The sequence below is a fragment of the Macaca thibetana genome, chromosome 3, assembly GCF_024542745.1.
Source record: "Macaca thibetana thibetana isolate TM-01 chromosome 3, ASM2454274v1, whole genome shotgun sequence".
NCBI classification, from domain to species: Eukaryota; Metazoa; Chordata; class Mammalia; order Primates; family Cercopithecidae; genus Macaca; species Macaca thibetana.
Genome location: NC_065580.1, coordinates 168,319,059 through 168,344,177, shown reverse-complemented (window position 1 = coordinate 168,344,177; position 25,119 = coordinate 168,319,059). Strand labels below are relative to the sequence as shown.

General features: G+C 40.3%; 1 protein-coding gene and 1 pseudogene across 1 annotated transcript in view; one reads left to right on the top strand and one right to left on the bottom strand.

Annotated features, from left to right (window-relative positions):
- Window positions 1-25,119, bottom strand: part of N6AMT1 (N-6 adenine-specific DNA methyltransferase 1) — a 348,457-nt gene that overhangs the window by 190,812 nt on the left and 132,526 nt on the right. The window lies entirely within an intron of this gene.
- Window positions 8,827-8,926, top strand: LOC126951798 (uncharacterized; annotated as a pseudogene).

Sequence of the window (25,119 nt, the reverse complement as noted above, 5' to 3'; positions counted from 1 at the left end):
CTGGGCTAAGTTCTTAGCTGGAGGCTCTGGGGGTGAAAATGTGCTTCCAATCCCATTCTTGGTGTTAGCAGAATTCAGTTACTTGTGGTTGTAGGACTGAGGTCCCTGGTTCCTTGCAGGCTGTCAGTGAGAGGCCACTTTCAGCCACTAAAGATGACCCACATTCCTTATCGCAAAGCTCCCTCCATCTCCAAGACAGTCAGGGTATGTCAAGTTCTTCCCATGTTTCAGACCTTGGACTGCCTGTCTCTGACCACTAGACTCAGATTTAAAGAACTCATGTGATGAGGTCAGGTCTACCCAGATAACCTCCCTATCTTATGCTCAATGGATTTGGAAAGGTGGCTATATCTTCAAAATCCCTTTTGCTACATAACATAACATAATCACAAGAGTAATAGCTCATCATATTCACAAGTGCCAACCACAGTGAAGGCAAGGAGATTCCACAAGAGTTAAGGGTCATGGTGGAATTCAGCCTCCTGCAGAAGTCTGGGCTTGACTGGCTCATTGGCCCTTCTACCCCATACTGAAAACTAAAGCAGATCAGCCCAAGTTAAAATGGTGGGAAAACAGATTTTACCTTTTGATGGAAGGAGCTACAAGGGCACATTACAAGGAGGGTAGACACAAGGAAGGGGTATAGGATTGACATCAGATCTTGCAATCTGCTACAGACAGGATATATGAAACTTACAAAATCCAGGCAGCTCAACGCCTTACGACAGCTCTTGCTGCAACAAGGTGGCCTGCAGAGACAGCCCATTTCTAGTTATTAGGATGAGAATATGGAAGGACAAGCAAGAAACGTCAGGCCCACACTGTCCCTGAAGTAGGCTAACCCACCTCTATTTCCTTGCTGCTTCACTTCACAAAGCCCAACTATCTTTGCTTCCTGGTCTTTCATTAGTGCAATAGAACAGCAAATCAGGATACTTTCACAGTTCTCTTAAGTGAGTCTAGAAGTGGGGGGCTGCTTGTTAACAAACTTGAAGCCTGAGTATGCTAATATCCTTTCAGTGGCCAGACGCGGTGGCTCATGCCTGTAATCCCAACACTTTGGGAGGCCGAGGTGGGCAGATCACCTGAAGTCAGGAGTTCGAGGCCAGCCCGGCCAACATGGTGAAACCCCACCTGTACTAAAAATACAAAAATTAGCTGGGTGTGGTGGCGCATGCCTGTAATCCCAGCTACTCAGAAGACTGAGACAGGAGAATCACTTGAACCTGGAAGGCGGAGGTTGCCGTGAGCCGATAGCGTGTCACTGCACTCCGGCCTGGGCAACAGAGTGACACTCTATCTCAAAAAAACAAAAAATAATATCCTTTCAGAAACCTGCTGGCTGTGTTTGGATACAATTAAAAAAAAAAAAAAAAAAAAGGATGAGAGAGGCAGGTGCAAAGGAAATAAAAGTCACAACTGATCCAGTTGGGGAACTCAGAATTGACAGATAGGTGTCCTTTCATTTATTGATATTTTGAGATTCACAGGGGTTTAAACTTTATTCTTCTAAGACTGAATAGTTTCCACCTCCCTTCCATATGTAAAATTCAAGCAGCTGGGGAGATTTAAAAGAGGCTCTCCATAAACTCAGAAGTACAACGAGACAAGGGTCCCAGTAAATACAAAATGATTGGGGTTGGGGAGGCAGATTTTCTATCTTCAGTGAAGTTTTGTTGGTTGGTTGTTTTTTGAGTGAGGGTCTCACTTTGTTGCCCAGGCTGGAGTGCAGTGATACAATCTTGGCTCACTGCAACCTCTGCTTCCAGAGTTTAAGCGATCCTTGGGCCTCGGCCCCCCAGGTAGCTGGGACTACAGGTGTGAACCACCCCGCCCAGGTAAGTTTTGTATTTTTAGTAGAGATGGGGTTTCAGCATACTGGCCCGGGTGGTCTTGAACTCCTGGCCTCAAGTGATCTGCCCACCTCGGCCTCCCAAAGTTCTGGGATTACAGGCATGAGCCACCACGCCTAACCCCTCAGTGGAGTTTATCCACTTATTATAAAATGTTTTTGAGCCTTTAGAGGCAGAGCCAGAGAAAACAAGACTTCAAAAATCTGCCCCTTTTTTTTCTTTAGAAGTGCTGAAATCATAGCCTACTTGTGTTTCAATGGGGTTTCAGAGCTTAGTTAGTATATAGAATGTTAAAAGAAGAAGAAGAGGAGGAGGAGGAGGAGGAGGAGGAGGACGAGGACGAGGACGAGGACGAGGACGAGGACGAAGATGAAGACGAAGACGAAGACGAGGAAGAAGAGCTGCTGTATGATTCCCCAGCCGCCTTAGAAATGTGCACCAAGCTTACAATGAAAACTTGTAAGGAGCATATATTTCTTTCAAGGATTCTCAAGAGCTCTGGAGAACTGTGCCTTTCTCTACAAACATCACTTCACTGCCCTCACATCTCAGTTAAATGGGCTAAATTCACCAAGCCCTGCTTAACTTCACAAGCCAGGTCTGCCAGAACCCTGGGAGGTTTCCATTGCTGATTGGCAGCTAGCCAGTAATATTATACACACAGAATGCAAGGGTGAGAGGATGACCTGCGAAGCAAAGAATCGTGTTCAGGGAAAAACACAGGAAGGGGCAGGCTGGGAGCAAACACTGCAAAGCCAATTGCAGCGCGTTTTCGTTTGTTTGGAGAGGGCATTATGGGAGGGCTGGAGGATTGTTTCTTAGCTTCTTCCAATGACAGTCAGATAATTGCTGCAAGTGGAGAGCTCAGAATAGCAACAATTTGCTGACACACGAGGGCCCCTCTTTACGTATTCATCTTTTTTGTCACCTTCCACTTAGGTATGTGTTATTGAAGCAGCAATGGACACGTTGAACTTTCTTTTTCAGAAAGCTATTAGCTTAGCTGGTGGTCTGTATTATTTCCACATTTAAGCAATAAAGCAGTGTTTCTTTGTAAAAATCTGACTTTTTTCAGTTAAGTTTGTTGCCAGATCTCCCAAAAAGACAGCTGAAGTCTATTACATATGTTGATCGCTATTATTGGGAGAAGGTGTTGGCAACCTTTTGAGTGGGGAGTGATGTTGCCAATGTGTTTTTCCAACAAGGTAAGGATGAGACAAGATAAAGGGCAAGGAAGGGGGAAAGGGTGCTGATGTGGACACAGAACAGCTCCCTCTTGCTGTCCTCCCTATGCTTTCCATCAACGTCAAGTGTCTCTTGTAAACACCAGCAGGGACAATTCAATCTGCCCATCTCTGACACTTGGGTCTCCCTTTCAGAAACTTCTCTGTGACCTGGGAAACAGTCCTAAGGAGAAGCCAAGACCCTGGGCCTTGACCCTGGGCCTTTACTCTGGGGGCTCCTCATGAAGGTCACTGCCCCACTCCCTGAACTCCGAAACAGTAGAGCTTACCTCCTAGGAAAACCTCCCAGAGGACGGCTCTAGTCCCCAACACTTCTGTGCTTGCAACATTTCTTACCCTGTAATAATACAAAAACTCTCACATTTAAATGCATTCATTCAACAGAGGCCAATTTCAGCACAAGCACTTCTGGGGCACTTGTGTTTGCAATGGGGACAAAACAGACAGTTGGCGTCCGTGGGAAGCTTAATCCGAGTCATTTTAATGCATTTTGCTTTCAATTAGCTTTTTCTGAATAATTCTATGACCATATTGAAATCGTGAGTGACATCCTGAAATATACCTACACTGGATTGTAAACCACAATGAAAAAAATATATAAATGTCGCCCTTTCCAGAAGCTCATGTGTACTTAAAGTGAAACAAAAAAAACCTAAATTAGGTATTCGCAGATACCCTTCCAGGAAATTCGCGAGAGCAGCAAAAGTATACTGACATGCGTATTTCTGACCCCATTTGATGACCTAAAACTTTTCCTCCCTCTTCACTTTCTATTGCTGAACCACAGTATTTTCCTGCTTGGCACAGATGAAGAACACAGGTCCTTCTGTTTTTGTTTTTCCCACTGAGGCTATGAAATTGGCCATTCAGTTATTACAGTAAGGATTAGTCAGGACATTTCAAGCACAACTAATTAAAGAAGTGTTTTCTGAAATTAAGATATTTTTGTTTAATTACATTAGAAGGAACTAAATATAATACGGTATGGATAAAAACAGAATTACTCAGAACTGAGGGAAAAAAATAAGTTGTGAGAAAATGTTAATAAGATCTGAATAAAGTGAATGCCATCTTCCTAGCATTTTTTCCGTAAACTTCATCAGTTGGGAGAAAACTAAATCTTCAATATTAAAAACAAGTCTTATGAGCAAAAATTGCTGTCTGGTCACCCTCTAGAGCAGGGCGCTATCTAAACAGAACTTTCTGTGATGATGGAAAGATTCTCTATCTGTGCTGTCCCTATAGCCAATAGCCCTAGGTGCCTATTCAAATTTAAATTAACTAAAATTCAATAAGATTAACAATTCTGTTTTTCAGCGACAGCAGCCACATTTTAAGTGCTCAAAAACAACACATGGCCAGTGTCTACCATATTGGACAGCACAGTTCTAGAAGCCAGGAAAGAAGGTTAAATACACAGTGAAAATACACGCCCGAGGTTTTCCAAACACGAGTAGAAATGGGAAATTCTTCCCAAAAGACCTCTATGGAGCATGAGAAGAAAGGTCTACTTTGTATCATCTGGAGGACTTTTTCCTCTTTCCATCAAGTTTCAGCCAATAATTAAAACAAGTTAGCAATATTTTTCACCCCAACACCTTGTGCAAATTCTCGTCTTCCCCCAAAGAGTTCCCTTGATATGCATTTTAACACACCCTGTCCATAGAAAAAGCACTTTCCAAACACCCAGTGTATGTTTTTCATGTAAATTCACTTTTCTGATCATTTTAGTAAATTTATAATGGAAATTCTCACTACTTAAAGCCTATCTATATCTTAGCAACCACAGTTTCCAAAGCTATTCCATGAAGCAGGTTTCTCTATTTACTTTTGTCTATTTGTGTAGCCCAACCACGCAATAAGATTTTCAAACTGGCCAAAACACATGAAAATAGACAAAGTCCTTTATTGTGTGGGTAACCCATTGGAATGTTTTATTCCCTATGAGAGCTGACATAAAGCAGGAATTCAAATGACACTGGGTTAAAACCCGATGGCCAACTGCAGATTCCAGCCTACTTTTCAGTCAGTTGGCTATCATAGCTTCCATATGGGCAATAGCGATTGTTTATTAATTAATCCATGCAAAATACATCAAATCTAGTTGGAGAGGATTTTTTTTTTATTTTATTTTCCATTCAACTTTTGTTTTTGTTTTTGTTTTTTCTTTTCTTTTTTTTTTTATTATTATATTTTAAGTTCTAGGGTACACATGCATAATGTGCAGGTTTGTTACATATGTATATTTGTGCCATGTTGGTGTGCTGCACCCATCAACTTGTCATTTACATCAGGTATAACTCCCAATGCAATCCCTCCCCCCTCCCCCCTCCCCATGATAGGCCCCGGTGTGTGATGTTCCCCTTCCCAAGTCCAAGTGATCTCATTGTTCAGTTCCCACCTATGAGTGAGAACATGCGGTGTTTGGTTTTCTGTTCTTGTGATAGTTTGCTGAGAATGATGGTTTCCAGCTGCATCCATGTCCCTACAAAGGACACAAACTCATCCTTTTTTATGGCTGCATAGTATTCCATGGTGTATATGTGCCACATTTTCTTAATCCAATCTGTCACTGATGGACATTTGGGTTGATTCCAAGTCTTTGCTATTGTGAATAGTGCCGCAATAAACATACGTGTGCATGTGTCTTTATAGCAGCATGATTTATAATCCTTTGGGTATATACCCAGTAATGGGATGGCTGGGTCATATGGTACATCTAGTTCTAGATCCTTGAGGAATCGCCATACTGTTTTCCACAATGGTTGAACGAGTTTACAATCCCACCAACAGTGTAAAAGTGTTCCTATTTCTCCACATCCTGGAGAGGATTTTTATGGGAGGGAAAAGGTACCCTTTCTTCACCAGCCTTGGCTTCATGCTGAAGTATTGCACAACTACAGTGTTGTCATAAGCTTAGAATTCAAATGATGCCAAAAACTATCAAAAGCAACCTGCAATCTTTACCTGACCCAGAAGTTTACAAGATTGAATTCCTAGAAATTATTTGCTTTATTCTTCTGGAGTCTGCTTAAGTCTAGACAGGCAAGAAATTGATCCCAGTCAGGCGCAGTGGCTCATGCCTGTAATCCCAGCACATTGGGAGGCCGAGGCGGGCGGATCACAACGTCAGGAGATTGAGACCACCCTGGCTAACACAGTGAAACCCCATCTCTACTAAAAACACAAAAAATTAGCTGGGCGTGGTGGTGGGCGCCTGTAGTCCCAACTACTTGGGAGGATGAGGCAGGACAATGGCGTGAACCCGGGAGGTAGAGCTTGCAGTGAGCCAAAATCGCGCCACTGCACTCCAGCCTGGGCGACAGAGCGAGACCCATCTCAAAAAAAAAAAAGGGAATTGATCCCTTCTGCCCAACTTCCTGGGTAGAGTGGCCTTGAGTGAACCATATTCAGAATTAGCTCCTGTGGAACTTGACTACGGAAAAATATGTTAATAAATACATTTTTGAAAATTATTTAATGCATATTTTTGGACACAGGGCACTGTTGATAACTGTACATATGCTTTACCTCCAATACAATTACTACTATAACTTACTTCCTCAGTTGGTTTCTGTTTGGTTAACATACACATGCGTTAGCTCCAAGATAACTGAAGAGCATTTCCATGCTTACCAGGCCAGCTCCAAACCAAGCACAATCTCAAATCTAAACTCTTATTCCTAAAGTTGAATCATACCAGATGGGTCCCATGGGAAGAAATGAGGTATGTCCAGGCCAACATCATGATTAGACCCATCTCCAATGTCACACTCACAAGTCGGTTTCCTAACCCACTCAACCCAACATTTTACCTCCAAAAGACGACACAAGATCATGCTTGAAACATATGGAGACAGCATCAGCATGGAGTTTTAAAAGGGGAGGGAAAATGTTTGTATTAGGCGTTCAAACCTAATACATAAAGAGGTTTCTTTTTCTAACTTTTATTTTAAGTTCAGGGGTGTATGTGCAGGTTTGTTATATAAGCAAACCTGTGTCATGGGGGTTTGTTGTACAGATTATTTCATCACCCAGGTAATTAAGCCTAGTACCCATTGGTTATTTTTCCTGATCCTCTCCCTCCTGCCACCCACAACCCTCTACAGGCCCCAGTGTGTGTTGTTCCCCTCTATGTGTCTCTGTGTTCTCATCATTTAGTGAGAACATGTGGTATTTGGTTTTCTGTTCCTATGTTAGTCTGCTAAGGATACTAAGGCCTCTAGCTTCATCCATGTCCCTGCAAAGGACATGATCTCATTCCTTTTTATGGCTGCATAGTATTCCATGGTGTATAAGTACCACATTTTCTTTATCCAGTCTATCATTAATGGGCATTTAGGTCGATCCCATGTCTTTGCTATTTTGAATAGTGCTGCAGTGAACATGTGTGTGCCTGTGTCTGTATAATAGAGTGATACATATTTCTTCCTTTGGGTACATACCTAGTAACGGGATTGCTGGGTCAAATGGTATTTCTGTCTTTAGGTCTTTGAGGAATCACCACAAGAGAGAGCCTTCTTTAGAGGGAAAGCAAGCCTGGGTTTGAGGATGTGTCGGCAAACTATCGCTCAGGACTAAATCTGCCACCTGTTTTTGTAAATAAAATATTTACAAAACACAACCATGCCCGTCTGTATATGTATTGTCTATGGCTGCTTTCAGGGTAAAATGGCAGCACTGAGAAGCTTGGACAGAGACCGTGTAGCCCATAAAGCTGACAATATTTACTATCTGGATGGACCTGTACAGAAAAAGTTTGCTGGTCCCTGGTTTAGAGTTGCACATTTGCTGAAAACAGTGATTACTGAACAGTTCCTTTATGTTTGCCACAGAGCACCATTTGTGCCTCAGTCTTAAAGCAACTCTACATCTCATCACTCTGCTGCCATAAGTTCTGAGAACAATTATTTCTTTGTTAACATTTGGTAAACTTATCTCTACAGACACGAAAGAAGGTTGGGAACATCTCTGAGGTTTAATTTCAAAACGTGTTTGAGTTTAACATGGGGATCCACCAAGTGCTGGTAGCTAGAATAATGATGTACTTATCCAGAGACTTTTCAAGGGGAGGTTACTGACTAGTGCTTTGTAGGACAGGCCATGAGAGTAAACTTGAAAAAAAAATGGGCATCATTCCTTTTCCAAGTTTTAACCATAAATGATCATTTTTTAAAAGGTTCCAGTAACTTACCCACAAGGAAAAAAAAAAGGAAAAAAAATGGGGGAGGGAGATAACGACACAGTGGTTTTGTTCTAAAACAGTCATGTGCGATGTCATGGTGCCATCTACAGTATTTCAATATTTTCACCCAAACACCAGAATGTGAAGAAGCCCTATAGACACATGTCTATTTATTGAGGGAGAATAAATAGACTTTTATTTGCTAGCACAACAGCATAAGAAGGCTTTACGCTAAAATTTTCTCTGTGGTCACGGTCTTCTGTCTTCTTCTCCTATGCACCATTTTTAAGTTTATTCCATTTCTTGATAACTTCTTAAGTGCCATTGTGATAGTAAATGTTAAAATTAATGAATGTGCTGTACCTGGTAGGAGTGCAATGAAACTGTTCCAAAATGTTGGGGTTTAGTATCTGCTCACGTTCACACAAATGCAGTCACTATTGTCAAGTGCGCCGTAGTGGTGGAGTGTAGAACAGCAGGGATGAGACCCGAACGTCTGAAAAGTCAGTATTTTAAGAAGTCTTGGAAAATTTGGGGGTTGAAGAATCTAACAGGAGTGCTTGCTTCAGCAGCAATTTAGAGTAGATTAGCATGGCCTCTGCGCCAGGATGACATGCACATTCCTAAAAGTGTTCCACATTTAAAAAAAAAAAATCTAAGGGCATGTGTACATTTGCTAGAGCTACCATAACAAAGTGCCAGAGACAGAGTCATTTCAACAACAGAAATTTATTTCTCACATTTTTCAGTCCATAACAGGAAATAAGGAGTTAAATAAAGCATTTGCTTCTATTGTTTGTACCTAAACTTAACAGAATACAGTAAGTAACAAGACACTGGGATGCAGGAAAGAAAAAAGAGAGAGAAGGAAGGAGAGAAGGTGAAGGGAGAATGGAAGAGAGGAAGGGAGGGAGGAAAGAAAAGTTTGGTGAATGATTGCAGTCCAAACTGGTTCAAACAAGGGATCTTATTTAATTAAGGAATTCAGCCCATCTATGCCTATTAGGAGGAGGAAAAAGCCTAAAGTAGAAGATGGTGAAAGTTGGATGACCCCAGCCATTAAGGCCATTCATCTTTAACTGTTAGGCTTGGATCATGCAAATGGCATCTGGTAGCTGCAAGGGTTGCTGTGGGTACTGAATGCTTTATTGTTCTGAGGCTATCATGGGACATATAGACCATGGACTACCACACAGACATAAAAAGGAACAAGATCATGTCCTTTGCAGAAACACGGATGGAACTGGAGGCTCTTATCCTCAGCAAACTAACACAGGAATAGAAAACCAAATACCACATGTTCTCACTAGTAAGTGGGAGCTAAATAATGAGAACTCATGGACAGAAAGAGGGAAATAGCAGATACTGAGGCCTACTTGAGGGTGGGGGCTGGGAAGAGGGAGAGGTTCAGAAGAGAAAAAACTATCTGATACTATGCTTAGTACCTGGGTAATTAAATAATCTGTATACCAAACTCCTGAGTCACGAGTTTACCTTTATAACAAACCTGCACATGTACTCCTGAACCTAAAATAAAAATTAAAATATTTCTCAAAAATAAATTAACAATTAAAAAAAAGAAAATAATGAGACAGTAAGTAGATCCTGGCAAAAACTGTCCCCAGAGTGTTCTTTTAAATTTGCACTACAGATGTAATCCAAGTTGAGTAAAATAGAAAAGCATGGATTTGCTGTTCCTGAAAGTCATTCGTGGTTAATTGCCGAATGCTTTCATCTGCAGTGTCTGTGGAAGGCTAGTAGAACCCTAAGTAGTTTTTCATTCTCTGACTACTCAACTAGAAAGGCATAAGAGGCAACTCACTCTATGATATTTCACTGTTTGGCCTCTCCTGTTCCAGAGTAGCAAAGGATTTTTGCACTTATCCACTAATTTATGATTTCTTCTTCATGAATGAAACAAGAGTCTCTATTTATTATGATTCCTGCCATGTATGAGGCTTGAGCTGGGTATTTTACATATATTATTTCATATTATAATCACCTTTCCAAACTCTTCAACCATATAAATGCATTACAGAGAGCTATTTTAGATAGACATGGTTATAAACACATAAGCTATATAAAATCATATTTTGGAACCATTCTGTTTCGTGCTTTTAGAATATCTTACTATATGCCATAAATTAAAAACAGTAAATTATAAACCAAACAGTTGTATGGGGTTTTTTTTTTTTTTGGTCTTGCAGTTCTAGCTGAAGGAATACTGCACTTTAACTCACATGCTAATTAATTTTGCTCACAAATTTTGAATTACAAAATGCGTAGAGTCACAGACTCTAAATGGTATTAAAATAATTGGTATTAAAAATAATTAAAAATAATTTATATTTTTTCAACACCAATTTTCCCAAGACAATAACCGAAGCATACATACAGTAGCCACTATTGGTAAAAAATGTATTCCTCATTTATGGAAAAAGTGCAAATAAAGAATAATTGCTGTTTATAAGCATAATTCCAATGACTGCTGCCAGTGGGAGGCACAGTGATTTTGTGTTAGATTTCTAAGAGCTTACAAGATGGAACCTTGTGGTGTGCGCATTTAGTGGCGCAACACTGTCATCTGGTGGTCAATATGAGGTATTTCAGATTTTGAGAAATGTCTTTCTAGTCTCCTTTCACATACTTACTCCCCAGAGAATCTGATTTGTACACACAGACATCATAGAATCTGCTTGTTATTTAAACAAGCAGATGGATGTTGTATGTGGTTGTTCCACGAGTTCACTGCCTTAGACCCGGACGAGAGGGGCCCTGCTCTGGCCCTGCCAGTTAGAGGGCTCAGTTCTGACCTCCCCTGTCTGCACCCCTCTCCACAGATCAAGAAGTCCTCAGACCCAAGAAAGTGCCCATCCAAAGCCAAGCCCTTTTCTTCCCTTTACCTGCCCTCTATCTCACCTCACCAGCAGTTCCACTTCCCTGCATCTTGATGAATGCTCTAATGCTCTCACGTTGCCTGAGGTTTTATGAATAATAGCGGGCTGCCACTTCCCAGATATCATTTGCATTTGAGCAGCTTCCCGACATATGACACGCCCCTTCCCAACAATAATGATGATGAAAGGAATTTTGAAGATGCAAAAACAGGCCCATGGGATAATTTTCTCACGCCCTTCAAATCCCACCCTAGCATGTATACAAAAACACAAGCATTTTCCAAACCTTAGCTCTCCGCTGCCACCTTCAGGACGATTTCAGTAACTGCAGGTACTGCAGCTGCTTAGCTAAAAAATACTAACACGCCCAGAAAGAGAAATCTGGCTGAATCTTGAAATAGAGCCAGGTGAGAAAGAAGTGGTTGACATTTAGTTGATGGTATTTTGCAAAATCTTGTAACATATTTTATTGGATACTGTATCAAATAATAGAATAATAACAATAGCTAACACCATATATAATGTAGATATGTGTAATAAAAACTGATAAAACGTTTTGTTTCATATGTATAACAAAACTATATGAATATAAAAATATGTATACATCCTACAGTAACAACAGCTGATACTTATTTGGAGCTTTTTCTGTGGCAGGCAGTATTCTGTATACTTCATCACTGTAAATACGTTTACATGTTTTGAAATGTCTCAATAACAACATGAGGTACATACTACTCTTAGTATGTTTCTTGCCCTTGGGGGACTCCTGTCTTTGCAGTGAGTCAGAAGATAATGAGAAAGCATAGACATAGTATTGCCCTGCATTCATTCAACAAATATCACCAAGCACCGAGAATGCAGAGATCAGTAAGACAAGCAAGGGCTTCGCTCACAACATTGTGTGCAGGTAGGGAGGAGAGCAACAGAAAATAAATATTTTTAAAGGAATATATGAGTGATAAATGTGGCTTATAAAATGTGTAACTATACTGGAAATCAAAATAGGGTGGCGTGATAGAAAGTGACTGAGAGGCTATCTTACATTGAGTGGTCCAAGAAGAGGTGATATTAAAGTAGGGCCAATCTAAAAAAAAAAAAAAAAAAAAAAAAAAAAACCATCTATATGATAATCTATGGAGAACATATGAAGAGCTAGTACTAAAACTTTGAGAGGGGAAGCATTTCAATATACTTGAAGAACACAAATAAGGCCACTGCCAGGGGTGAAGAAGGGAAGGGAGAGGGTGGAAGAGGGAGGGCTGAGAGTCAAACACAGCCACAGCATGGAGGGCTTGATAAGCCAGGGCTGTGCAGTGAGGTTTTTTACCACATGGGAAGAGAAGTTCTTAAAAGGCTCTGAGCCTATCAAAAAGATCACTCCGGCTGCTCCATGGAGACAGGAATTTATGGAGCAGAGAACGTAGAAGCAAGATACCCAGTTAGAAATCACGTGCAATAGAGGCTCAAGAGACACCGCCTTTCTTTTTTTTTTTTTTTTTTTTTTTTTTTTTTTTTAATTTATTTATTATTATTATACTTTAAGTTGTAGGGTACATGTGCATAACGTGCAGGTTTGTTACATATGTATACTTGTGCCATGTTGCTGTGCTGCACCCATCAACTCGTCATTTACATCAGGTATAACTCCCAATGCAATCCCTCCCCCCTCCCCCCTCCCCATGATAGGCCCCGGTGTGTGATGTTCCCCTTCCTGAGTCCGAGTGATCTCATTGTTCAGTTCCCACCTATGAGTGAGAACATGCGGACACCGCCTTTCACTAGTAGCAATGGAAATGGACAGATCTAGAAGATCCAGGTATGTTGTGGCCATGGAGTGTACAGGTGTACCTGATGTTTTCAATGTGGAAGAGAAGGGAAAACATGAACTGAAAGTCATGCTTAGATATGGGAATTGCTATGACCTGGGAGGAGAAAGATTCTGGGTGGAGAGAAGCAAATCTCGAGTTGTCCTGCAAGGCCCAGCTGGAGGAACCCATTCTGTCTTCCTGTTTGACCGTAGTCCAGCTATTGGACCTCACAGAGCCCTAATGTACTTATCTGTAAAAATGCAGCAGCAGGTTCCTGCCAGATCAGCTTCTCCGAGTCTTGTGGGATTTAATTGAAGTTGACACAGAATGACTTTAAAACCTTCCAAGTCAATGGTTAATGATGAAAACACATATGAAAATTAATTGGGTGATCCTGTGCAGAAAAAAAAATTGTTCTGTTCAACCCTCAAAGGAAATGTCCAGAAGTGAAGATGAAGTTATCTTTCAGAGTTACAATACTCCTACACAACTACCTGTTTAAAATGGACTTTCATGTTATAAAATCCTGAAAATGTTGGAGTCAAAATTCCTCTAGATAAATGTGGTACATATATACCATAGAATAGTATGCAGCCATAAAAAGAGAAGAAAATCTTATCCTTTGCACCAATGTGGATAGGAAATCTTATCCTAGAAGCAGGGAGCACTGCAATTGAAGGCTAAGAGGACAGGCTCTCAGACAATTTAACTGATCAGTCTGCAAGAAATTAAAATGAACATAACCAGAGAGAGATAGTGTATCTCTTATTAGCACATCAGAGGAGTGTCTATGGCTGTGTAATGTTGACATTCTCTTGTCAACATGGATGCAGCTGGAGGCATTATCCTAAGTGAATTAACACAGGAACAGAAAACCAAATAACACATATTCTCACTTATAAGTGGGAGCTCAGCATTGCGTATGCATGAACATAAAGATGGAAACGATGCTGAGGACTACCAGAGTGGGGAGAGAGAGACAGGAGCAAGGGCTGAAAAGCTACCTATTGGCTATCATGCTCACTACCTGGGTGACAGGATCATTCGAACCCCAAGTCTCAGCATCACGCAATACACCCATGTAGCAAATCTGCACATGTACCACCTGAATCTAAAATGAACATTGAAAAATATAAAATAAACATTGAAATTATTTTTAAAACAGAAGTATAAGAATATAAATTAACAATGATATTCACCTTTTACTATACCTTGGTAAAAAAATAATTATGAGTTCAGTTTAAAAAGTCCTCCAGATAACAGAAGTATCATTCTGCTTTTAAATAAACATGGTAGACTGGAGTAAGTTCTTTTTCATTTGGCAGTGACATTGCTCTTTACACAAGTTTCCATCAAGTATTGAACCACTTGTGCTTGATTCTTTCCCTCAAGTTACTTTTGAAGATTCTGTGAGGTTTGGGGATTATTGCTGTGATATCTGGGTTTTCTAAAGAAAATTCCTGGAAACCAAAAGGATTTGGGACAAAGCACACATGAACAGGAAACAGAGACATGGAAATAAATATTCCTTCTTCTGGGAAAACATGCACCATTATCAATTATATGGAGCTAACCTTCATTTTAAAAATCGGTTCCTCTTTCCACTGTCAGAGAGAGATTACAAAGATTGGTAATATTCCTGCCCTGTTCCTTAGAACTTTTAGAGAATTTCCATTTTCTACTTTGCTTTCTCCAAAGACTTGGAGGCCAGCTAAACTATTCATATTACCAAACTCACGACGATATATGTCCCACCAACTGACCCATATTTGAGCAAATGGATCTAGATGCTTGATACATCTTGTTGTCCAATAAACATCGCACACTTTATGATCTGGGTTTAACATGTTATCAAACCTTGGAGACAGGGCTCCTTAGATCCCAGAAGCAGAGTTAATTTAGCTAACCAGTGGTGAGCTGCATTCTGCTGTACGAGTTTGCTCTACCTCCTAAGGTAGCTATAATATTGTAGGAGATTCCAGCCTTGGCCAAGAGAGTGGACTACCTTCCCTTTATGATTTCCTGGAACCCTAAAACTTTATGAGACTATGAATATGACTAGGAACAAGATGATGATTTTCTTCTCAGTAGGGAAAATCATTATATATACATCTATATCTTTATAATCCTAATAGCACAACTCATATTGTTACTATGTTATATGGGCCAAGCACTGTTCCATGCTCAAATTAACTCATTTAATTCTCATAAGAACTTATGTGGTAAATACTATTATTATCCCATTTTTAGAGGAGGAGATTGACGTAGAGAAAGTTGAAATGATTACCTCAAAGTCAGAGGATCCAAAGTACCTGCCCATTTTACGATAATTTGAAAGTATGAACTTGTTTTCTGCCATGAAGGACACACAGCCAAAATTCCACACAAAATTCCTAACAGCCCTGTCACTTTTTTAAATGTGCAAGAATCCAATCAAGAAGTGTGAAGACTGAGATTGTTCAGCACTTGGTGACCTTGAACTTGATCGTCAGAGTATGATCCTGTAAAAGGCAATCTGTTTTAACATGGTCTTTGCTCACAGCACAGGAGGACAGCAATTTTAGGAGCAGGGTGAGCACTGCAGTTGAAGGCTAAGAGGACATGGCTCTCGGCCAATGTAACAGATCAGTCTGTAAGAAATTAAAATTAACATAACCAGAGAGAGATAGGGTATCTCTTATGAGAACATCAGAGGAGTGTCTATAGCTGTGTAATGTTGACATTCACTTCCAAAAATTGATATATTTTCTAAAAGGACAGCAAACTGTGGATTGACATGCCAAAACCACTAGTTGAGAAATAAAAATAATCCATTATTAAGTCAATTGTTTTGTCATTGCTATTTTCACCAATCTAATAGAACAGGCCAATGCTTTTACAAGAAGTAGACAAGTCACTCATCTTGAAGTTTAGGACTAATAGCCAAGTAAATACTTCTCAAATACACAGAGGGAAGACTAACCAACAGTATTCACAACACAGTGAATAAATATACTGATATATGTAGAAACCCAGGCATATATTAGGTTAAATTAAGAAAAAAGAAGCACATGAATATCCTATAGAATGAGATTTGAGGAGAAAAATCTTCTAAATATGAAATTAGTTTCTCTCGTCATATTTAATTTTTAGCTGTAAGATAATCTACTCTAAGACCACTGTGTAGAACATCCCAGTGCAGACACAATTTAATAGACTAATTTAATAACTTCAGAAATAACCGTAGATGTCAACTAGGCCAAACCCATTTCATAGAGTAGAAAACAAAGTCTCAGCCGGGAGCGGTGACTCATGCATGTAATCCCAACACTTCGGGAGGCCGAGGCAGGCAGATCACTTGAGGCCAGGAATTCTAGAACAGTCTGGCCAACATGGTGAAGCTCCATCTCTACTAAAAAAACATATAAAAATTAGCTGGATGTGGTGACTCACACTTGTAATCCCAGCTACTTGGGAGGCTGAGGCAGGAGAATCGCTTGAACCCAGGAGGTAGAGGTTGCGGTGAGCAGAGATTGCACCACTGCACTCCAGCCTGGGTGACAGAGCGAGACACCATCTCAAAAAAAAAAAAAAAAGAAAAGAAAAGGAAAACAAAGTCTCAGAGAAGTTAAGCAATATTCTCAGGCTCATACAGTTCATTAGTGACAGAATCAACTCTAGAACCTGGTTCAGTCTTTCACAAAAATGAAGGAAAGAATTTTTGGCAACAGAAATGCAGTTGGGCGTAAAATATTATGATACAGAACCTTTCAGCCATCTCTTCTCCACTCGCCATGTTCTGAAACTTCAGAGAGCATTAAGATACATTAGCTCATTTTCATGACACAGAGAGATCCTAAGTTACTGTCTACCTAATACTTCTAAGGGGTGTGGGCTTCTTATCAAATGCATGAATTCTTGAATGATCTTGAAAAGAAGCCACTATCATTTTGAATGTTGCTTGAAAACATATCTACTGTTCAAAGGAACTTTGTTGAGCTTCGAATTGAAACAGAGCAAGATTAATGTCAGAGCACATACCATGTGCAAATTAAAAACTCCACTGTGGGTTATTCCAGAAGTAGACTAGAATTTTTTTCATTTTCTTTTTGAAATCATGTGTCTAAAATCAGCAGTTAGTTAAGGGCAGAAGAGATGTTGTAAATGAAGATTTAGACAGAAAAATTTCAAAGCCAATTTTTAACATCTGTATTTTGTTCAGAACCACCATAAGCAAAAGATTTTTTTTTTTTTTTTTTTTTTTTTTTTTTGGAGACAGAGTTTCGCTCTTGTTGCCCAGGCTGGAGTGCAATTGCATGATCTTGGCTCACTGTAACCTCCGCCTCCTGGGTTCAAACGATTCTCCTGCCTCAGCCTCCTGAGTAGGTGGGATTATACGCACATGCCACTATGCCCAGCTAATTTTGTATTTTTAGTAGAGATGGAGTTTCTCCATACTGGTCCAGCTGGTCTCAAACTCCCGACCTCAGGTGATCCACCCACCTCAGCCTCCCAAAGTGCTGGGATTACAGGCATGAGCCACCATGCCTGGCCAAAATTTATTTTTAAAAAAAGAAAAACAAATGTTGGTTTTATAGACAAGAAATTGGGAAATAATAAACTGAACAGAACATAAAACCCTTTCACTGTCTAAAAACAATTGGATTAGTCTCTGGTTCCAACTTAAGTCTTAAAATCTCTAAAATTAAAATATCATGTGTAAGTCATGAAACCAGTTTTTATGTACATTTTCTCAATTCCTGTTTGCCAGTAAATAGACTAATTGTCCCCAAAGCAAACAAAGTCCAATCTTACAGAGCTAAACAAACAGAAAATCAAAATAACTGGAAGGAGCATTATCATCTGGTTATCTGGTCATCATAATAACCAGAGAGTGAATTCCAGGATAGTCCAAAGGACCAAACAAACAGCTGTTGTTCCAGTTAATAGCATGTCACTTGACTGAGCACATCATAAAGTCCTTCTAAGACGTTTCTAATCTAGGTATGTGAGCCTGGCTTCCAACATATCTCAGAGACGTAGAAATGTCCTATGATAATCTTGATGCTTCTTCCATAGTCATGTCTCGAATATTATAATTCTTGCAATATAGTATATGTTTTCTTCCTCTGTCATAAAAAAAATAGAAATGTTTCAATGTCATCTAAAGACAGACCCTTCTAGCTGTGGATACTGAGTGTCCACACACAGTGAACAGAGCCCTGGATTAGTCATCAGGAGAACAGGCACCGCTCTCAACTCAGTCTTCCCAGACTTGTGTCCTTAACAAGTCTCTGCACCACATGTCCTCATCTGATGGGTGCAGAAATGAGAGAGAAAGGGATAAAGCCAGCTCTGCATGTCTCTTGTAAAGCAGAAGCACTGTAAAATGTAAGGTATTATTGTTCTTACAATGCAAAGGGTGAAGCCAGGAGCACCCCATTGTCATGGCACAGACAGCCCATGGCAGAGGCCCATGGGGATGTGGGGCAGGTATCAACGGATGACTTGTGTGCACAGTGAGCCCATCCTTCTCCATTTGTGCTTGGCATCATGAATCATGAATGGTTCCTCTTACCCCTGCAGAACAATTATTGTTAAGTTCTGCAGTCCCTGCTATGGAAATGAGGCTGTGGTGATGCCTTCTTAAGACGGCTCTTAACCAAGAATGGTTCTTCAGGGTTAAGAAGTAGAAGGTACACTTTGGGAGGCCAAGATGGGCGAAGCACTTAAGGTCAGGAGTTGGAGACCAGCCTGGCCAACATGGTGAAACCCCATCTCCACTAAAAATACAAAAATTAACCAGGCATGGTGGCGTGTACCTGTAATCCCAGCTACTTGGGAGGTGGAGGAAGGAGAATTGCTCAAACCCAGGAGGCAGAAGTTGTAGTGAGCTGAGATTGCACCACTGTATTCCAGCCTGGGCAACACAGTGAGACTCTGTCTCAACAACAAAAAAAAAAATGTAGAAGGTAACTCACATGTTTACATTTTTCCAGAATCCTTAGTGCCTGCAATACTAGAGCATGTGCTTTCTTGTATATGGCCAGAATAGATCATCTGGCACGTCCCAGGGTTCACATCTAACTCCCAGGGTCATTATGGGAGCAGAAGGATTGACATTCTCAATCACCATTGGAGAAAGAATGCCCCTAAAGACAAAATAATGCCCAATACATCATAAATCCTACATCAGCTTTTAAGGCAGATGATTTGAATTCTCAGCAGTAACTTTATCTCCAAGGGGAGCCACTTACAAATCTCAGAGTTCGCCATATACGGTAATGTGAAGAGAAACACCTTTCACAAAACAGCACTATTTTGGAAAAAGAATTCATTCTGCTTAGTTTTATGAAATTCTTTTCTATAACCTACCTATCTACTATTTTTGTCTAGACAGAGATTTGGTCCTTTCAAACACACGTGCACACGCAATGCCCTCCTGTCTCCTTTTTTGGGATGTTCCTCCAGCTAAAAAGGCAGTGGAATTCCAAAGGTTACTAAATATATTCTGGCTTTTTCATGGCGTGCAATCATAAAATAGTGCTCTCTTTTCATCTCTTTTTGTCTTTTTAGGTAAAAGTATTTTTTCGGGAAGGAACTTTCTAAGATCATTCAGTACGTGTTTGGAGTGGAGCCCTGTTCACTTTCATTTCTACAAATCTCATACCAGAAAGATCTAATGCAGCCCCACTCCTATGTGTAGCTTCCACCAGTACCAATGCCAGAGAGGCTCAAGGGCCCCCTCGCGCAGTTAAGTATATAACCTCCTGAGTCCACAGTTTCACTTCCCCGAGTGAAGAGAAGAATGGAAGTGAAGAAAAGAATGGAAATTCAATCGGTACCAGCAGACTGTCAGTTCCTCCAGTAGCAAACAATAAATGCATCTGAGGAAGTTCTGGTGAACCAATCAAAAGGGGGGCTTTGTTCTGAACTTGGCGGAGCCTACCTCGTGCCTTGTAAATGTCAGTGTGTGTACGTGTGAGCGTCTGACATTACTCAGCAGCACATACCAAAGGCCAGGAATTTGGCAGAGCTGGGCTGATTACAATGCCTAAAAATATTCTGTTTTATCAAAATCTATTCTGATGCCTTTTAGCATGTGGGCAAAATGCTAGAGCAGCAGGCTCTTTAGGAAGCGGAAATTCTAAGAGGCGTTCCAAATATCCAAAACGACACAACCTCATTGTGTAAGAAGTAACCCTTCAGCTTAAATTCTTGTTTGTCTATTTTTATCTCAACAGTTTTTTTTGTTTTTTTTTGTTTTTTTTTTTGTAAACCATGTAAGGCAATGATCTCTCCTTTGTAAATATTTATAAAATGTAATATAATTTATTCAACAAATAATTATTGAAAGCCTATTATACACAAGGCACTTTGTTGGGCTTAACAGGAACTATAAGGTCAAATAAATAATTGTTCTTATTTTTAATGTGCCTGCAATAAGCAAAGTGTTAAGACCTTTCCTGAGAATGAGCTGCTCTGGGCAAGGCAAACCATGATCCAGGCTTTAGAAGAGGCAAGACACAAGAGCTAGGGAGAAAGGGACAAGGAAGGAATTAATTTTCTGCTAAGGACTGGCAAAGGCTTCTTGAGGACTGTGGCATTTTGATGTGGGCCCTTCAGAGTAGATAGAGATGGCCAAGCAGAGCTGAGGAGTGCTCTAGGCAGAGGGAGCAGCATGGGTGTGTGCAGAGATGGGAAGTCCAGGGCAGTAGAAGAATTCGTGTGAGGTTTTCAGAGGTCTTCATCGTCACCAGGGATAGGATTTTTCCAAAATGAGAAGGCTAATGGCACCTAGAAAATGCACTACAGTGCGGTAGACTCTAAACGAAAGGGAGGATATCATTTTTGTGAAATTGCCAAAGCCACAAGAGTGATGAATTAGGCTGGAGGGAGGCAAGGCTTAATCCTCGTTTGTTGAACATGTTAAAAATATGTGTGTCCATCACAATACATGTACACATGAACACACTCTAGGCACACCACCTTATAGCAAGTCTTCCTTTTTCAGCAACTGATGTACTCTTGGTCCTGGGTTTTAGTTTAGGTATCTCCCACCCGTTACAAATTGACCAAGAAGCTGCAATTCATGTTTCTACCGTAGAGTTTGTGGGAGTAAATACAAGAGGCGTGATATCTATCTTCGGTAGTAAGAGATCTGGAAGGCTTGCTCAGGAATCACCTTTATGTTTACCTGTAAATTGACTTACTTAAAGAATAATTGTCTAGCAATTGTGAGGAAGACTGCTTGCTAAGTTATGACACTACCAGATAGAGCCAGCTAGGCGCTATTGCCTAGCCATTCAACAGTTACTCAGTGCTCACTGTCTACACAGGTATAAGGCGATGAAAATTGTGCCTGAGAGATGCCTAATAAGATGGAAATAAGAGTAACACCATTTTTGTGTGTGAGAGAACAGGACTGATCAATCTACTGATGGATTTCAGTCTCTCTCTTATACCCAAATGCCTATATGCATATACCCTTATACGGATATGCACGAAAAAGAGAAGAGCGAGAAATAAAGGATATATTCCAGCACAGAAGGTATATTGAACCAAACATTAAAATATATATGTGAGCCCAGTTTTTACATTTCTAAGGCCAGAATTGTAGCAACTGAAGTCAAGTAACTTCTGATCATCGGCACAGTTTTCATGAGTGTTCTCTGTAACTCCATAACTCAAGAAGACAGACACAAGGCCAGTTCTGGCATTTGGTTCATTACCAGTGGCCATAGATATACTTTGTTTCTCTGAGCAACAGGTGAGTTGTTCAACCATGCATTCCCTATGAACTGTGCCTCTGTCACCCTAGGGCCACCTAATATCACAACCAACTGACCTTAGCCAACAGCACCACTGGTGGCTAAACCACTTAGTGGTTTAACTTCCAATCTCTTCCTCGCTGCACCTTCCTACAGAGGCAGATCACGCACATACCATGTGTCCAGTTTTTCTGTCTTTCCCCACCCTCTAGCCATTTACCGTCACTTCAGGCAGCCTTTTCTCACTTCACTCTCTAATTCATTCCACGTAGAAAATGATCTCAGGAAAATCTCCATCCATTCCAACCATAAACCAAAAATTTATTTATTTTATTCTTTAGCTCCTATTTGAGTCTCACCTTGTATTGTAAAACACACTAAATATGTATACTTTCACTTGATTCTCCAAACAACCTTGTGAGATAGATATCACTTACCACAATTTACAGAGAAGACAAGTGCCTTGTGCCAGAGAGTTCAGCTAGTAAGTGAAAGAACAGGCTTACAAACCAAGGCCTCTTGATTCCCAAACACTTTGTCCTTCTAGGGTGAAACAATAGTACTAATGGTTCATCTACTATAAATTAGGAAGGAGAATTTTTACATTTTGACATGAAATTAACATTAAAAAAACTTCCAATAGCAATATCCTGTAAAACTACTCGGAAGTCTCCTTCAGCATCTAGATAATGTTCTGACTTAGATAGGTTTTTCTCAAGACGGGTGTCTAAGATTGATGTACTCAATGCTCTTTTCTACTTATGGGAAATAAAATTCACTTAATAACTTTTTTTCTATCATTCATTGCAAATACAATATTTTAGTTTCATCATGTTTTACATGGAATAGCCTGGATAGTTAGTATTGCTTTGAATTCCGTTATACATACTGCTATTCTTGCATCAATTTATTCAGCAACTGCCTATTAAATATTTTCTACAGTAAAGATGCTATACCATACAGTATTAGGAATATCAAATTATGCCAGCACACTCTAAGTCGATCTATTTATAAGGTGTCATCCATGCTTAATTCAGGTATCATGTAAGTGATTCAAACTAAATGACAGGAATGAAGAGAACCCAGTTATGGTTAAATTGCTTAAACAAATAATAAAACCAGTTGGCACATTTTTAAGTATTTATAAGAATATTTTATACCATGGGAGCAGAATGGAGGAAAAGATGAAAGGGAAACAAATTTTAGTTTGTTTCCTTAAAGAAATATATGTTAGATTTTCTCATTCCTGCCTGCCCCATTCCTCCATCTGCTGAACAGAATCAATGATAGCAGCAGCCAAGATCCCAGTGGACCCTCTGGCCAAAGGCAGCTGCATATGCAGAGCAATCCCAGGTGAAGCCAACAAAGGAACTCCCCTGCCCATATACAGATGTGTTAGTTTTAAATTGTTTAATTTAAATTTGTTGTTTAAATTTGTTGTTAAATCACTGTTCTGCAGATGAGGAGTTGCAGGATAGTTTGTTACACAACAATCAACAGCAGATACAACAAAACAGAGGAAATTCCCTAGAGACTGTAGGGCCAGAAGAAAGGATTGAGTTGGTCAGGTGCCTTAGGGCAAGAGAGTGGAAAACACTATTGACTAGGATAAGCATAGCTGTAAGGCCAAGAGGGGGTTTCCATGAAGGAGTGTGAGGAGGGCATTCTGGGACAGCAGAAACAGAGTTTGTTCAGGAGCTTTTCCTGGGTATAAGAGAGAGACTGCAAGCAGAGGAAATACAGCAGATGTGGCTATGCATTATTAATTTATTTCTCCATTCCATCATTTTCTCAGTAAACTGAAGAAAGATCTCAATTGCTTTCAAGTGTTTATTATTAATGAAAATTCGCTTTGAGATTCATTTTAAATATGCATTCTCAGTAATTCTTTTCACTTTAGGGGCAGAGGAAGCATAATGGATGATTTTCCTCTCAACCATATGGAAGAGTTGGACAAATAAACTAAGTAAGATTCTAAGAAGAAAGAAGATTAAATACAGCTAGATTGTGGTCATAACACAAAAAATGAAGGAGCTAAGGCATGCAGACTGGCTGGTCAGTTATTTCCTGACACTTTAGTATTCTAGGGTAGATGGAAGACTGAACAGGAGGTCAAGAAAACAACAGAACAGGAAAGGTAGGAGCCATGATTAAGAATGAGTTGCTCTGTGTAATCAGGTTGGGCGGGACAAAAACAGAAAGTCAATTTTTGGATTTGAGAACTAGAAATTTAGAGGCAAATATGATCATAGCAAAGGAGTAAAAGTAGAAAGGAATCTGGAAAAGACAAAAAGGAAGTTGGCCACAACACTAACTCATCCATCGCAGAGAACCAGAGGGGTTGGCAGCAGATGAGGGAAAGGAAATTCGTGTGGCGGTGAGGAGTTCAGCAACTGGCACAAGACAGAACTATGAGGTTGGAGAAAACTAAGTTAGGAAGGGCAACGAGCAGAAGAGAAGATGACTAAGAAGAGAAATTCTTAATAGTAAGGCAACAAGAATAAAACCAATGTGCCTTTAATAATATCTGTGTTGCGTTGTATTAAATTCTTTGGAACACTTCCCATGAAACCCAATCCTCGGGCATGAAAATAACATGTCAAACCTCCCCATGACAGGTTACCTAAAAATAATTTCCAGGTACCAGGGGAAGCTGGCGAATAGGCTGGAGTTCAGTGATCTGTGGATCCAGATAGGCTTTTTAGATCCAGAAAGTACACAATCCAGCAATTCATTTCAAGTTAGAGAAGCATGTACGCCTGCCCCGGGCCCTCTCCAGGGCTACTGATGTCTGCTGCACTCTCACTCCTGGTAGTCAGCTGAGTAGCCTGGTATAGCTGGTTTTCAAAATGCAATTGTCGCAATAAATGGATAGGTGCCCTCTGATGTCCCTTTGAGCTCCAAAGTCCTAGGATCAGGGCTAGCTTTCTGGGCATGCAATCTATGCATTTGCACAAGGCTCTGTGCTCCAGTGGGTCCTGCATTTGGTTTAATGCTCAGCTGTTACCATCTTAAAATTCTTGACAGTTTATTAGCAAGATCCCAGCATTTTCATCTTGCACTGTGCCCAAGAGCATGGGAGCCCACCTCTCGCATCAGTGTGACCTGGATGTGAGACATGGAATCAAAGGAGCTCATTTTGGAGCTTTAAGATTTGACTACCTCACTGGATTTCAGACTTGCATGGGGCCTGTAGTCCCTTTGTTTTGGTCAATTTCTCCCATTTGGAACAGCTGTATTTCCAATACCTGTACCCCCATTGTCTCTAAAATGTAACTAATTTGCTTTTGATATTACGGGCTCATAGGCAGAAGGGACTTGCCTTGTCTTTGATATGACTTTGGACTGTGGACTTTTGAGTTAATGCTAAAATTAGTTAAGA